General features: G+C 50.0%; 1 protein-coding gene and 1 long non-coding RNA gene across 77 annotated transcripts in view; one reads left to right on the top strand and one right to left on the bottom strand.

The window, feature by feature from the left end:
* Positions 1-11235, bottom strand: part of Gm3227 — a 35703-nt gene extending 24468 nt beyond the window's left edge. Inside the window, exon 1 of the long non-coding RNA XR_003952586.1 lies at positions 11143-11235. This is a non-coding gene — a long non-coding RNA (predicted gene 3227). The remainder of the gene's footprint in view (positions 1-11142) is intronic.
* Positions 1-12781, top strand: part of Celf4 (CUGBP, Elav-like family member 4) — a 276901-nt gene that overhangs the window by 175155 nt on the left and 88965 nt on the right. The window lies entirely within an intron of this gene.

The following is a 12781-nucleotide window of genomic DNA, read 5'->3' as shown; positions in this document are numbered from 1 at the left end:
ATGAATTGTAGCTAGTGGATAAATGGATGGACAGACAGATAGTGGATGGATGGAGAGACAGATGAATGGGTAAGTGGACTGAAATGATGAATGATAGATGATGTGTGAATGAATAAAGAGATGCATGGTGGATGGGTGGGTAAATGGCAGACGAATGGTGTGGGAATGGGTCCTGGAGGGGTGGAATGAGGTTTGGAGGTGAGGAGTGATAATGGGAGGAAGAGAGGAATGGATGGATGGATGGATGGATGGATGGATGGATGGATGGATGGAGAAATGAATGGAAAGTAGGTAGACAAATGAAGGAACAGATGATAGATACATAGATTGATGGATGGGTGATACATGGATAGATTTTAGATAGATGGATAGGTGTGATGGATGAGAGGCAGGTGAGTGGCTGGATGGTGGGTGGGTGGGAAGCAGGTAGATAACTAGAGGCTTATGGTTGATAAGTCACTTGTAGCACAGTAGCAGAAGCAGCAGAGGCTAGGGTGCAGAGAAAGACAGGAATGTGACCTGGTCAGGGACACAGTGAGGACATTATTAGAGGGAAGAGTGAGGAGAGAGCATGCACACACACAGAGACTTTCATCCCAGGAGAGAAGAGTGTGTTATATAGGCTCCGGGGATGGCAAACACCCAGAAGGATAGTGTAAATGAAATGGGAAGTTGCCAGAGAAAAGACCATTTCATATGGGCGCTGAGGGTGGCAGATGCTTCCCAGTGGGATGGTGCTGATGAGGGGAGGACTTGAGTGGTGTTCGTGGGGTGACAAAGAATGACAGTCAGTCCAAGAGGAAGGCAAGTGGTGAGAGCTGCAGTCTGTTTCTCCACAATCTTTGGGACTTGGGGAGGGCCAGCCCTCCACTCCAGCTCACCCTTAGGTACATTAAAGGGAGGACTCAAATAGAGAATTGAAGCCACAAACTGAGAAGAGCCTCAAATTCCAGCTGTGGCTCAATGTAAAATGTGACCTGAGTGTCCCAAATGCACGTGTCCCCAGAACTCATGGGCACTGACTGGGTGAAGTGAAGTTACCTGAGAATAAGGTGCTCCTGATAATGAGACACTGATCACACACCTCTGTCCTATCAGCATGATGTGCCATGTGCCTCCATGAGAGATGGAGGGAAGACCAGCAGTCACAGGGTTTCTCAGGAATTAAGCACTCTTGAGGAGAAATCTTTCCATTCCCGCTCAGGACCCTACCCAAGCAAGAAGCCCTTCCCCAGTCTGGCTTTTCTCTTTCTTGATACACTTACAAGTGGAGAAGCAGAGGGGACCCTGTTTGAGGTAGAGAAGACAGTTCTTAGAATTTCTTAAGTGGCTTCCGGGGAAAGGAGACATTGAAGGACTTTCCTGGCTTCCATGGAATCCCAGATCTTGCTGGTTCATTCAGGAGCAAAAGACTGTACTCCCCACCCCCACCCCTACCCCGGCCTCTTATTTGCGATGCCAGAGCTGGCCATTATGGAGGTGATTAAATTTAAAGACACTGCAGTAAACTTCAGCCTACAAAAGGCAGCCAGCATCATTAACACGTAATTGGAAGCTAAGCTTAATGAGGTACGAGAGGGGAAAAAAAATAAGACCACAACCCAACTGGGGTGCAGCCTTACCTCAGCTTACACACTTTCTCAAAACCCCAGCAACTGGCGTCGGGTAGGAGGAAGAATCATAAAAACCATCGGGGGAAGGGGAGCAAAGGATGAAGGCAGCCCTGCCCTATGGCACTCCTCTTTCATCCCTCCATCTACCTGTCTATTCATTACACAGTTTCAGAGCACCCGCTAGGTACTCGCCCTGAGGAGACAGGTGATCGGGAAGATGAGGCCCCGCCCTTGCATCAGAGGTGTCTAACTCCAGCCTGCGGGAGGCAGGATAGAGCCAAGGAGCACAGGCGAGAAGTGAGAAGGGAGTGGGCCCCTGATGTGGTGCCAAGACAAGCCAAAAAGGGACAAGGCAGAAGAGAGGAAGCCAGTCAGCAGATTGGGGCTGACGGCAGAACCTGAAAGGCCATTTGGTGCTATGGACGTGGGAACTCAAAGCTGGCCTGCAGGGCCCGTCCTGTCTTTCCTTCCCCCACACCCCCCCACCGCTCCCCGCCCCGCTTTGGGAGGCGGGTACACCCCTCAGCTGCTCCCTGCCCTGGGGTCCCAGACAGACCCGGCAGAGGCTGGCATGAGCCTCTCTACCCAAACCTCCCTTCCCAGCATTTGTAGGATTTTACTTTTTAAAAAAATAATAATAAAGCTAAAAAAAAAGCCTGGCTTACCCCTAAGCGCCATTTCCCTTTAATTTGGGGTTTATAATATATACGTGTTTACTTCCCCCGCAATGAACGCTTCCGAGGGACTTGCTCGGCGCGGTGCGAGAAGCGTCTGATTTATTTCCTCTCCAAGCTCTGAGAAGAATGCGGCTGTTAACAACAGTCCCGCCCATCTTACAGCACTCGCTGCTTTTCGAGGCATTTTAAAATCCATTATCCTACTTAATAGAATTGTAGACTCACGGGGAATTTGTAAAGTCTGGGAAATTTGTCCTTGGCCACCCCTGTGGCCCTCTCTGACTCTGCCTCTTTCCTGGGCTCTGGGCTCCATTGGGGACCAATCTCCCACCTCCATCCACCAAGGCAGGACCAGGAAGCATCCTTCTGCCCTGGCCAAAGCACAGTTGGGGTGAGTGGGAGCTGCTGTCTAGTTTAAGGTGGACTGAAACAAACTATGAAGACCTCTCCACCTAAGGGCTCCCTTCTGTTTCCTATTTCCCTCCCCTCCCCTAGGTCCTCCTCACCCCTCCCAGGAGTATACCCAGCTGAAGGCAAATAGCATTAAAGCCCACGGGACTGGCTAGGTTTCTAAATAGAGCTGACTTTCCATAGAGCCCCACTATAACTTGCTCACTAGCACAACCTGATCCTAGCCCAAGAAGAAGTGAAGCCTGCCCTTCCCTGGGATTCCAGGTGAACCACAGAAGCCTTCGTGGCTTTGCAACCAAGATGAGGCCAGACCCCAAGACTCCTGCTCCCTACCCAGAAGCTCTGGAGAATCACAAAATCATGGCAAAATATAAATGGGGTGAGGGTGTGGCCGTCAGGATTCGCCATGCCCCTCCACTGAAACTAGGAGGCACTGAAGATCAGAGGAAGACTCAACTATGGCCAGAGTAGCAGAAGAGAGGGACACACGGGAGAGGCAGGTGGCTTGAGGGAAAGTGGCCAAGATAGTGACATTTACAAGTATAGCAGGGACAGGACTGGGCTGCAGAGTGGTCCAAATTAGGGAAAGGACAGCCAGGCTGAAGGAGGCCTTGGGTTGATGGCCCCAGCACTAAGGAGGACCAACCATGGGGAGTAAGAAGCTGCAGACTCTATTGGAAGCTGGCTGGGGGCATCGTAGACTGCTCTCCCTATCAGAGAACGGGGTGGACTCACTATTGTCCCTGTTGTTGGAAGGGGCTGAGGATGGCATGGAGGAGGAAGAGGTGGGGGCAGCCCAGATGGACACCTCAGGTGCCCTCCTCATTAAGACACCCGTCTCTGCTCCCGAGGAACCTGCCCACAAGCTTCTGCTCAGTAAAGAAAATTGATTACTTTTCATTGCAATTAACATCTGGTCCCGGGTCACATCATTAGGATAATTTGTTACAGGAAAAGCAAAGGAAGTGGCTGTCCAGTAATAAAGTTCTCATGGACCCAATTAAGGGGGTCTCCTCCAGCATTTGGGGTGGGGCTACAGTAGAGCAATCACTCCAGGCCTAGGGAGAGATAACTGGAAGTAGGTGTCTGTGGGTGGTGAAGCAGGGAGCTTGCCCTGGCCACATCCCTAACTCTTGGGTTTCTAGTTCTGTGAAGGACCAAGGGGAAAATCCAAATGCCCTGGCAGGACCCCCTTCCATCTATGAGTGTTCCTTACTCTCGCTGTGAATAATTGTAATCTCACAGGTCTATGGAGAGCCAAATCATCAGTAGTAGGTCCAATTCTGTATGGGGCTGGGGGTCAACAGAAGCCAGCCTCTAGTTAAGTAGTTGCTGCATCCATCCCATACTGGTACCATTGACCAGTCTGTGAGGCCCTACTGGTGTGTCCCCTTGTTGAGAAGACCAATTGGAAAGCTGAAGCAGACTCAGCATCCAGCCCCTATTGAACTCTCCTCAATATATATATATATATATATATATATATATATATATATATATATATATATATATATATATTGCCATGTGAAGCACCACACTTGCACCTGCTAATGGCTCCAAGAATATTCATCCATCACTATTCTCAATCTCAGTAAAGTCCCTCAAGAAAGCAGACAGTCGTGTGCACATTTGTTCCCCATCACTGAGAGTCTCAAGCAGAATAGAGCCTGAGATACTGCCGTCTATGGTCAGGAAAAGTCTCCCTTGTGATTGTAGACACACAGACTAATGCTGAAGGCTGGGCAGGACAGCCCAGATCCAGTCACAGGAAATGCCAGTCTCCTCCTGACTCACACTCTGGAGCTAGCAGAGGCACAGGGCACAGAGCAAAGCACTGATCACACCCACAAGGTAGACGGAAGAACTCACTGAGTGAGTGAGGGCTACCCTGGTGATGGTAGCATCCTGCCTGTAAAATAAGAATCCCTGGGTCTCTCTGGCTTGTTGGGCTGCTTGTTGGGTTGAGTTAGCAGCTAAAGGGGAAGCAGGTGAAGGGTATCTATCAGCTGCTGAGCCAGTCCAGTGCCTTCAGCTAACGCTCTCTCCTAGCAATCAAGCCTCTTTGTAACTCCCCCCCCCCCCCATGAGTTCTCCAGCCTTGCTCGCAAGAGGCTCCACCAGTGTGTTTTGCAGGCAGGGGCCTGCCAGTAAAATGACGCTCCACCTCTTAAGACTCCATTCTGTGTTGCCAATATCAAGTTCTAGTACATTGAAAAGATGTCACATGCCTTGTTTTAACTCCATCCTGGACCAGTCCTTTTTATTGGGCTTAATGGGTCTTTTCTTTTTCTTCCCTTCTCAACCCAAGTGCAAGCCAAGAAGCCCTCACTGTGAGCCTGGCATTGCTTATGAAGATAAGCAAATCAAGATGCCTTCTATGGGGAAAAGAGATATGTCCACAAGGTGTAGTCACAGATCAGTCACAGCCCCCCCCCCCCCGCCCCAAGGTTTGCTTACTACTCCTCTAAGGGCTCCTCTGAAGAGAGGTCACATTACTGGAAATCAGGTCCGAAGAACCCTGTAACAGCCCAGGACCTTAGCTCCCTGTGAACAAATCTAGGGCTGGGTCCTTCAGCTTGGCTTTGCCTGCACCCAGCAGAACTGGTAGATGTAGGTTGATTGTGTCCTTCGTTAATCGTCTTTAAGAACGACAAATGAGAATGGGGCTATGATACCCCCAAAAGACAAATATCAGTTTGGTTTTTCACCAATGTTAGGGGAAGAGTACCCTGCAGTACAGACAAGAGGATCATTTCTACAGTCCTAGAACAAAGTGGATGTGGTGGTGTATGTCTGTGGTCTCTGTACTGGGGAGTCTGAGGCAGGCAGGTCACATGTCTGTAGGTCAGCAAACTACATGGAAAAAAGACTTTGTTCAATAAGAAAAGAAGAAAAAGAAAACTATTCTATGACAAAAGCATACACGTTTTCAGAAAAAACTATAAAGGTTCTTGGGGGCCACAAGAGGCTCCCGGAGAAGTCAGACCAGGGGATGATTTCCTCTGCCCAGAGGTTAATTTGAGTTCCATGACCCTCAGGAAGTTTTGTACAAGTGTCTTGTGGATAACTAAGAAAGAATGTGCTAGGTGACAGAATGATCAGATAGACCCTTAACCAGTTGAAAACTGACAATTAGGCAGCCATTGCAGGGAGATGTATGTCACCTAGATCAAGAAACCGCCTCTGTCCTTGCCCCTGATGAAACTCACATTTCTATCAATGGCCTCGCTTAAAGATACCCAGTCAGTTGACCAGATTTGGGATGACTTAAAGCTAAGGGAAGTGGCACGTCTTAATAGATGATAGAACAAGACCACAAAGAAGTTCCAAATGATGGGTGTGATGGGTGAAACCCAACGAGATGTCCAACAGAGGAAACTGAGGAGTCTCATGCCTGCAGCTGGGAATCCAAATTCAGAGACATAGACAAAAGAAGGCATGGCTTGAAAGCACCTGCTGTCATCTAGGATGGATGCTTTCTAGTGGCGGCTTTATAGGAAGCTGCCATAGCATGTGGCCACCCTGGCATCTGACTGCACCTTAGCCTGCTTTTAAGACATGTGTGATATTTTGAAGGAAGAGGTGTTGGTCTCGCTCTAGGCAGGTCTGGGGACCACAGAGGCGATGGGTAGAAACTACATAATGCTCTGAGTGATGTGTCTAAGATGATCTGCACTTGATGTGTATGCCATAGGTCACTCAGGCTAAAAGAACTACCATTGTTAAGGCAAGGGAGGGCCAACTGGAAAGATGATCCTTCAAACATAATCACAATGAAAAGCCTTTTCCCCTATGCCTCTAAGTGACAGAATTATAGCCACTTATGCAAGTTTCCAGAAACCAGCTTAGGAACAAATATGAAAAGCATAAGCACTTTTGTTGCTGATTACAGGAGACGTGACTACAGTGACAGGGCTAAGCTACTGAGAGAGGTCAACCTCAACTCAGAGCAGGGTCCACATCATAAAAATTAGGTCTGGGGTACAGAGTGGCAGTTTGTCTCAAAGTTTCCATGTAAAGGCATCTGGGTTCCATAGTTTCTACCGGGTATGGAGCAATCCCAGGGCACCTCCGCCCTGGCACATACCTTCCTGGTGGCATGATCCCAATAGCATTTAAGACCCAGGAGTCTATGGAGTCTCCACCCCCACTTCTGAGCAGCAGAATAAATCCATGTCCCAGCAGAGAGGTGGCTATTCTTCTCTGCCTCTCTGAAGGCTCAGTAAGCACTTAGGTGACCCCTCAAAAGGAGTGATGGAGGGACTCTATGTACGAAGAAGCCTTCTGGGCCCAGGCCTGCTGGGCTGGAAATCCTCGTGACTCTCAGCTATGGACCCTGGGGGTTAGGAACTGAGCTGTCTGACAGGCTAGTTTTCTCTGGCTACTTCCCTCTAGTGTGGGGTAGCAAGGGCTTTAGGTTTTACAGGAACACAAGGATGAGACAAGCCAGATGAGCCAAGCCGGTCAGCTCTGGGGAGAAGGAACAAAGACATTTGCCACATCCGCTCTGTGGAGGTGAAGAGGGGCTCTGTGGTTTCCTACGTCTCACAAACCCAATGCAAGGAGGGGAGAGACAGCATCTCAGGGAGGGGGTCCAGGGCACTGGGCACTCCCCCAGGAAGCATTTCTTAGGACAATGTTGAATTAGGTCAGGTAGCAGAGACTATGAGCCCAGGCCTGCCTCTGCTCTCATCTGGTAGCAGATTGGAGGGTGTGAGGTTTTAAGACAGCAAACAGTGAACTGCAGCTGCGCACTGGCGTGGGGTGGGCTGGGGTACTGAAGGGCGCTGGATGAACCCTCTCCTCCTCCCCAGCACTGTGAGCTGACAGTAAATATCAGAGGTAATGATATTGACTTTAAGGTATTATGGCTCCAAATGTCACTTACGTTCTCCCTCTCTCCGTTAAGCAAAAAAACTCTTCCTGATGTAATTTACATTTTTTCCTTCCTCTGCTTCTCTGGTCCTCCACTGGGGAAAAGCTCTTCGCACTCCATGCAACCCTTGGGGCCCAAAGGCCAGAACTCCTATGAAAGACAGCTGTGAGTCCGGGTTAGTAAACTTCCCAAGTGTCTCCTGTAGAACAGCCCTAACCTTTCACCTGTCTTCCCCACCCACCGGGGAGCCACAGGTCCTGTCCTGGCTCCAGCTACACCATCCCCCTCCCTTGTCAATCTCTCCTCAAATTCCCACCGTTTGACTCATGGTTCCCTCCTGTCTAATGCACTCTCCATACCTAGTTGCTCCCCCACCAGGAAGCTTCTCACATAAACCTGAGCTCTGTCTCCTTGCCAGCTGAGACGCCCTAACACATGCCTCTGCCAGCCCCTACACAGCTCCTGTGTGGCTGGCCCCCCTGCACACTTCCAGACCGCTCCCCTCAGATCTGCCTCTAAGGCCAATGAACATTTCTTTAAGACCAAGCTCTTCAGGCTCTGCACCTGAACCCCAAAGAACTTAGCTTGGTAAAGACCTCATAAACAAAGAGCTGGGAACGTCATCCGGAAGAGTTCTCAGGGCTACAGAATGGGAGCAGAGCGGAAAAGAAAGTGGGCTGTGGAGCCCAGAGTCTCCCTAGACAGAGATGCTCTGAGGGTGGTAGGAGCATAGCCGCATGTGAGGCGGGCAGGTCCAGGATTCAAATCCAGGATTCTGTAACCCTGAGCACCATCTTCACACTGTCCAAGCTCAGTCTCCTGTCTTATCCAGATCCCTCCTCAGTTCCTGGACTCAGTCTTAGGTAGCAAAGCAGTTCTACTCCTCTGTCTGTGTGTGTGTGTGTGTGTGTGTGTGTGTGTGTGTGTGTGTGTGTGTGCGCGCGCGCGCGCGCACACACACACACGGACGCACGTGTGCCTGTGTGCATGCTCCTGTGCACCATGCAGGTCTGTGTAAAGGTCAACAGAAATTCAGTATCTTCCTTTTCCTCAAACCTTGGATGACAGATGCCCCTTGCTCTACCTGGCTTTTACTGTGCTGTGGTAAGCGCTGCCCCATGCTCTTGCCTTCTAATGAGGTTCTTTCTAGTCAACCTTGGGCATAAGAAACTCTCAAACCAACCTGTTCTCTGTAGGAGGGGTGCTTGAAGCCATAGTCCTCTTTCACTGGGCTAGTCCCCTGCTCAAGAATCTGCAACAGTTGCTTGTTATATTGTCTCAACAAAGGTCCTTAGTGTTCTAGCCTGGGCTTCCCCTCTCACCAGGCCTTCTTGCCCATCACCCACCGAGTTCAGTACTATTCTCTGCATCTCCTACCCTACCCCATAAGTCATTCTCCTAGTGAACTCATCCCCATCATCTTCACCTCCTCTGAGCACCTCCCCTTTTAGACCTAGTCAGCTACCCACCACCTTGAGAGACTTTCAGTTACCGCCCAGGTCCCTCCTGATTTCCCCCTCTCCTTTGACCTCTTCAATGCCCCAGACACACCTGTCTCCCTGTCCCACCCCCAAGCTACAAGGAGCAGGAGTGCTACCTTCTCAGTCTGCTCTCCTCCTGTACCTCAGCTGAGCTGAGCTGAGCTGCAGAGAATCGGTTTGCACTTGGCTTCTACATCGTGAAGGTTGTGAGCCCTGTTCTGCTAGAAGCATTTCTTCTAATTAAGTTCATTCTGATTAGGCTCTGAATTTGGGGCCATGTCCTCTTGTAGACTGAGCAGACACTTTTGACTATGGGCCATGTGCGCTGCTTCAAAGCAGGATCCCCCAAAGAAATGCCTGCCCAGTAGACACCCCACCAAGACCACAGTTACAGCTCCAGGCTAAGCCTTCTGACATTCTGAAATCCCTTGCTTAGGGTTCCTGTGTTCCTGACTCTCTCCCGCAGTCATATCCTGAATTCTGGATTTCTAGTGTGTGTCCTGGGGAAGATCAAGGGGAGGGGACAACAAACCCCATGAAAGTTGGGAGGCTGAACCTGGAGTGGGCTCCAGAATCTGAATGCATAGGGAAGCCCTGTAAAAGGTGGCTCACAGGAAGCTCCCTGGCAACGTTCCTACTGCAGGAAATCTGAGAATGAAATAGTTCAGCGAAATGGACATCCCTGTCTCACCTCCTTCCAGTCCCATCCAGGGAGCCCTAAATTTCAGAAGCCGTGTGCTCCTGGAAACACACTTACACAGGTACCTACCACTGAGCATCTAGGGGCTGCATTTGAGAGCTGAAGAATAGTGAGCGTCTTGGGCACAAGGAAAGGATGGGAGTAGAATTAAACAGCAGTTGGGGAGTCAAGTATGTGTGCACCCAGCTCCTGGGGAGAGCTGGAAGTCCAGCTGAGCAGACACTCAGACCTCAACTGTGAGGAAGCCTGGGTAAGCAGCTTGACTGAATAGCCAATGGTAATTCCAGCCATCTTTCTTTCTTTCTTCCTTTCTTTCTTTCTTTCTTTCTTTCTTTCTTTCTTTCTTTCTTTCTTTCTTTCTTTTTTTTTCTCATTTATTTCATTTGGGGGCTTTGGAACTCTGCATTCCTTCTGCCTCAGCCTCTCAAGCTCTGGAAACTCAGACCTGAGCTACCCAAGTCTCTTCCCACACCTTCTGTACCCAAATCTCACCATCTTTGTCATTATCCTCTCTGTCAGGGGCTCAGCACTTCAGAGTGACTGTACTGCCACCTGCCAACACTCACAGCATCTTAACAATGCTCTCGCTGGGACCGGACTGTCCCCACTCTTGGCGTTTTTTGCACAAAGTGAGAGGTGAGTGACTTTCAGAGGAGGCTGCAGAAAGGCCACACAAGAGAGCTGTGGGTGCTGATTCTTGTCATGCTGAGCCTGGGTATCTGGAGACAATGGGCTTCCCCTTCCTAGTTCTTGTCTGTCTTCACAAACAGCATAAATGAAAATACTGCCTGGGTGGATTGCTATGGTCCTTTGTGGTAAGTTATAGATGTTGTGGGGTGGTAGTGATGGTGGTGTGTGTGTGTGCTCTCATGACACAAAAACACACTCAGTGCTTCTTAAACTGAGAAGTCCCAGTCCCCAACGCATGTCACCCACGATGCTCTAAAATGGTGGTTCTCAACCAGTGGGTCTCGACCCCCGGAAACCAGCTAAGGAGGGCGGAAATGGGACTTTCAGGAAGAACTGAAGAGGAAGCTGAGGAGGAACTGAGAACTTAGACCTACTGTGGTGTGGTTCATTTCCAGAAGCCATCTTTTTATAGCTCCTGAAGGGTTCAGAGGTGCTACAGGCAACATGGTCTGGTCAGGGAAGCTTTTCAAACCTCAGAGAGCCATGTGTGGAGCAAATGAAGCGCAGAGCAAATGGATTTCGAGAGATAACAGAGGAAGGAGGTAGAGACACCCTGCATAGAGCAAAAAATAAGAGAAAGAGCTGAGGGAAAGCAGAGTGTTGGGGGAGGGGAGCAAAGTACTCCCTGGGCAGGCGGGTGGGCGGACGGGCAGGCGAGCGAGGAAAACAGCCTTCAGGCTTTATTCTGACTCACAGACCAGTCCAAAAGCTCAGTCTCCGCCAGGTAGATGGACCAGCTCACGAAATCTCCCCATCCCAGGCGGGCAGGCTAGGTTAGTCTGCAACCCGGACTTGATTAACATTTAAATACCATTCAGGGTGGGAGGGGTAAGAACGGAGCGAGGGACCTACCCTCACTGGGTGCCTGAGTGAACATCAGGCCTGAGAGACCAGCTAATCAGAGACCTCCCCCTGGATTGACTGATTCCTAAGGGTCAGGGCTGCCATACGCCACAGGTGGGACCCGACCCTGTCGCTCCTCGTGGGCTTTCTTCCCATCGTTGCCCTGAGCCCTTTGTTATTTCACCAAGACTGAGGGGCAGGCCCGGTCGTCAAGCACACACCAGTTCAAGGGGCATCACTGGGTACGGACCCCAGGGATGCCACCGCCTTCTTCCTCAGCACAGTAAACTGGATGGACCTCAGGCCCTTTGAACATCCTGGGTGCCCTCCCACCTTGGTCTCGTTCCTTTTTCTCCCTCTCTGGGCCAAAGGAAGGAAGCCACACATACCCCCTACCAGCAAAAGCCACCTCAACAGCAGCTCTAATGTGCTGGTTGCTCTCCTAGCTGAGCATCTCTGAGGGGAGTCTTTCCAGAAAACTTAAGCAGGAGCTTTAAAAAGCCATTAAAAGTGTCCTTGATGAAGCATAGTGACCCCTGAGGATGGAAAAAGCCAAGATAGTGTACGGAGCTGAGAACCCACGGGGAACCTGCTGGAGCACAGGCACGCGTGCGCCCGTGTACACACACACACACACACACACACACATATCAAGTAGTGCACTTAGGTGAGTCCTGGCACCATCCTGAGACAAGTAGAGGTTTGAAACCATAAGCTAAGCAGGCTAATTTTGTTAACAACTTTGGCTGGATTTACATATCCAGGAGGATCCTTGTCCTCCGAGCCATTAACGCAGAGGTCTAAATAACTTCGTTAATGGGGCAGCAGCCAGACTCCACCCCAGCTTCCGGCAAGCTGCGGGATCCCTGAGCTGAGCCGCAGGGGAGCCACAGCTCCAAATGGAAACCCTGTCTTTAGATTTTAATTCCCAGCCACCCTTTAACTCTCTGTGCCCTGGGTCAGTTGGTTGTAGCTTCAGTTCTGCCCCTCTGATGCAGGAAAAGCAGGCATGGTGGAAACTTGGTGCCTGTTCAAACAGCATCTGCTTGGTCTGAGCTGCTTTCCCAAGCAGACTGCTCCGTGTTTCAGCACTGCTGGGGGCCATGCAAGGGAAGCCTGCTGATAATGATGAAAGTTTAATGAGCACCTAGTATGGGCCAAGCCTATGCTGGGGTTCATAGATATAAGACACACTGTTACTGGGCAATTTGGGGCTCCCTTTGAGTACTTCGTCTCATTAATTTAAAAATAAATAAATAAAAGTGGACTCAAACGGAAGCTTGAGAAAAATTTGCTAAGAGTTTATGAGGAAAACCACCAAGGCAGGCAAGTTGTGACTCTTGACAGCTGCAAGAATGAGGGAAATGCAGAAGAGAAAGAGAGAAAATCAGATAAGTGGTGGTCTCGGGGGAGGGGTGGGGACTTCAGAGAAAGCCCCGAGTGACAGAAGAAGCAGGCTTTAGTCTTTAGGTCACTATCTCTAAAAAAGA

The sequence above is a fragment of the Mus musculus genome, chromosome 18 (assembly GCF_000001635.26).
Source record: "Mus musculus strain C57BL/6J chromosome 18, GRCm38.p6 C57BL/6J".
In the NCBI taxonomy this organism is placed as follows: domain Eukaryota; kingdom Metazoa; phylum Chordata; class Mammalia; order Rodentia; family Muridae; genus Mus; species Mus musculus.
The sequence above is the reverse complement of the archived record's forward strand: the minus strand, read 5'-3'. Positions and strand labels throughout refer to the sequence as shown.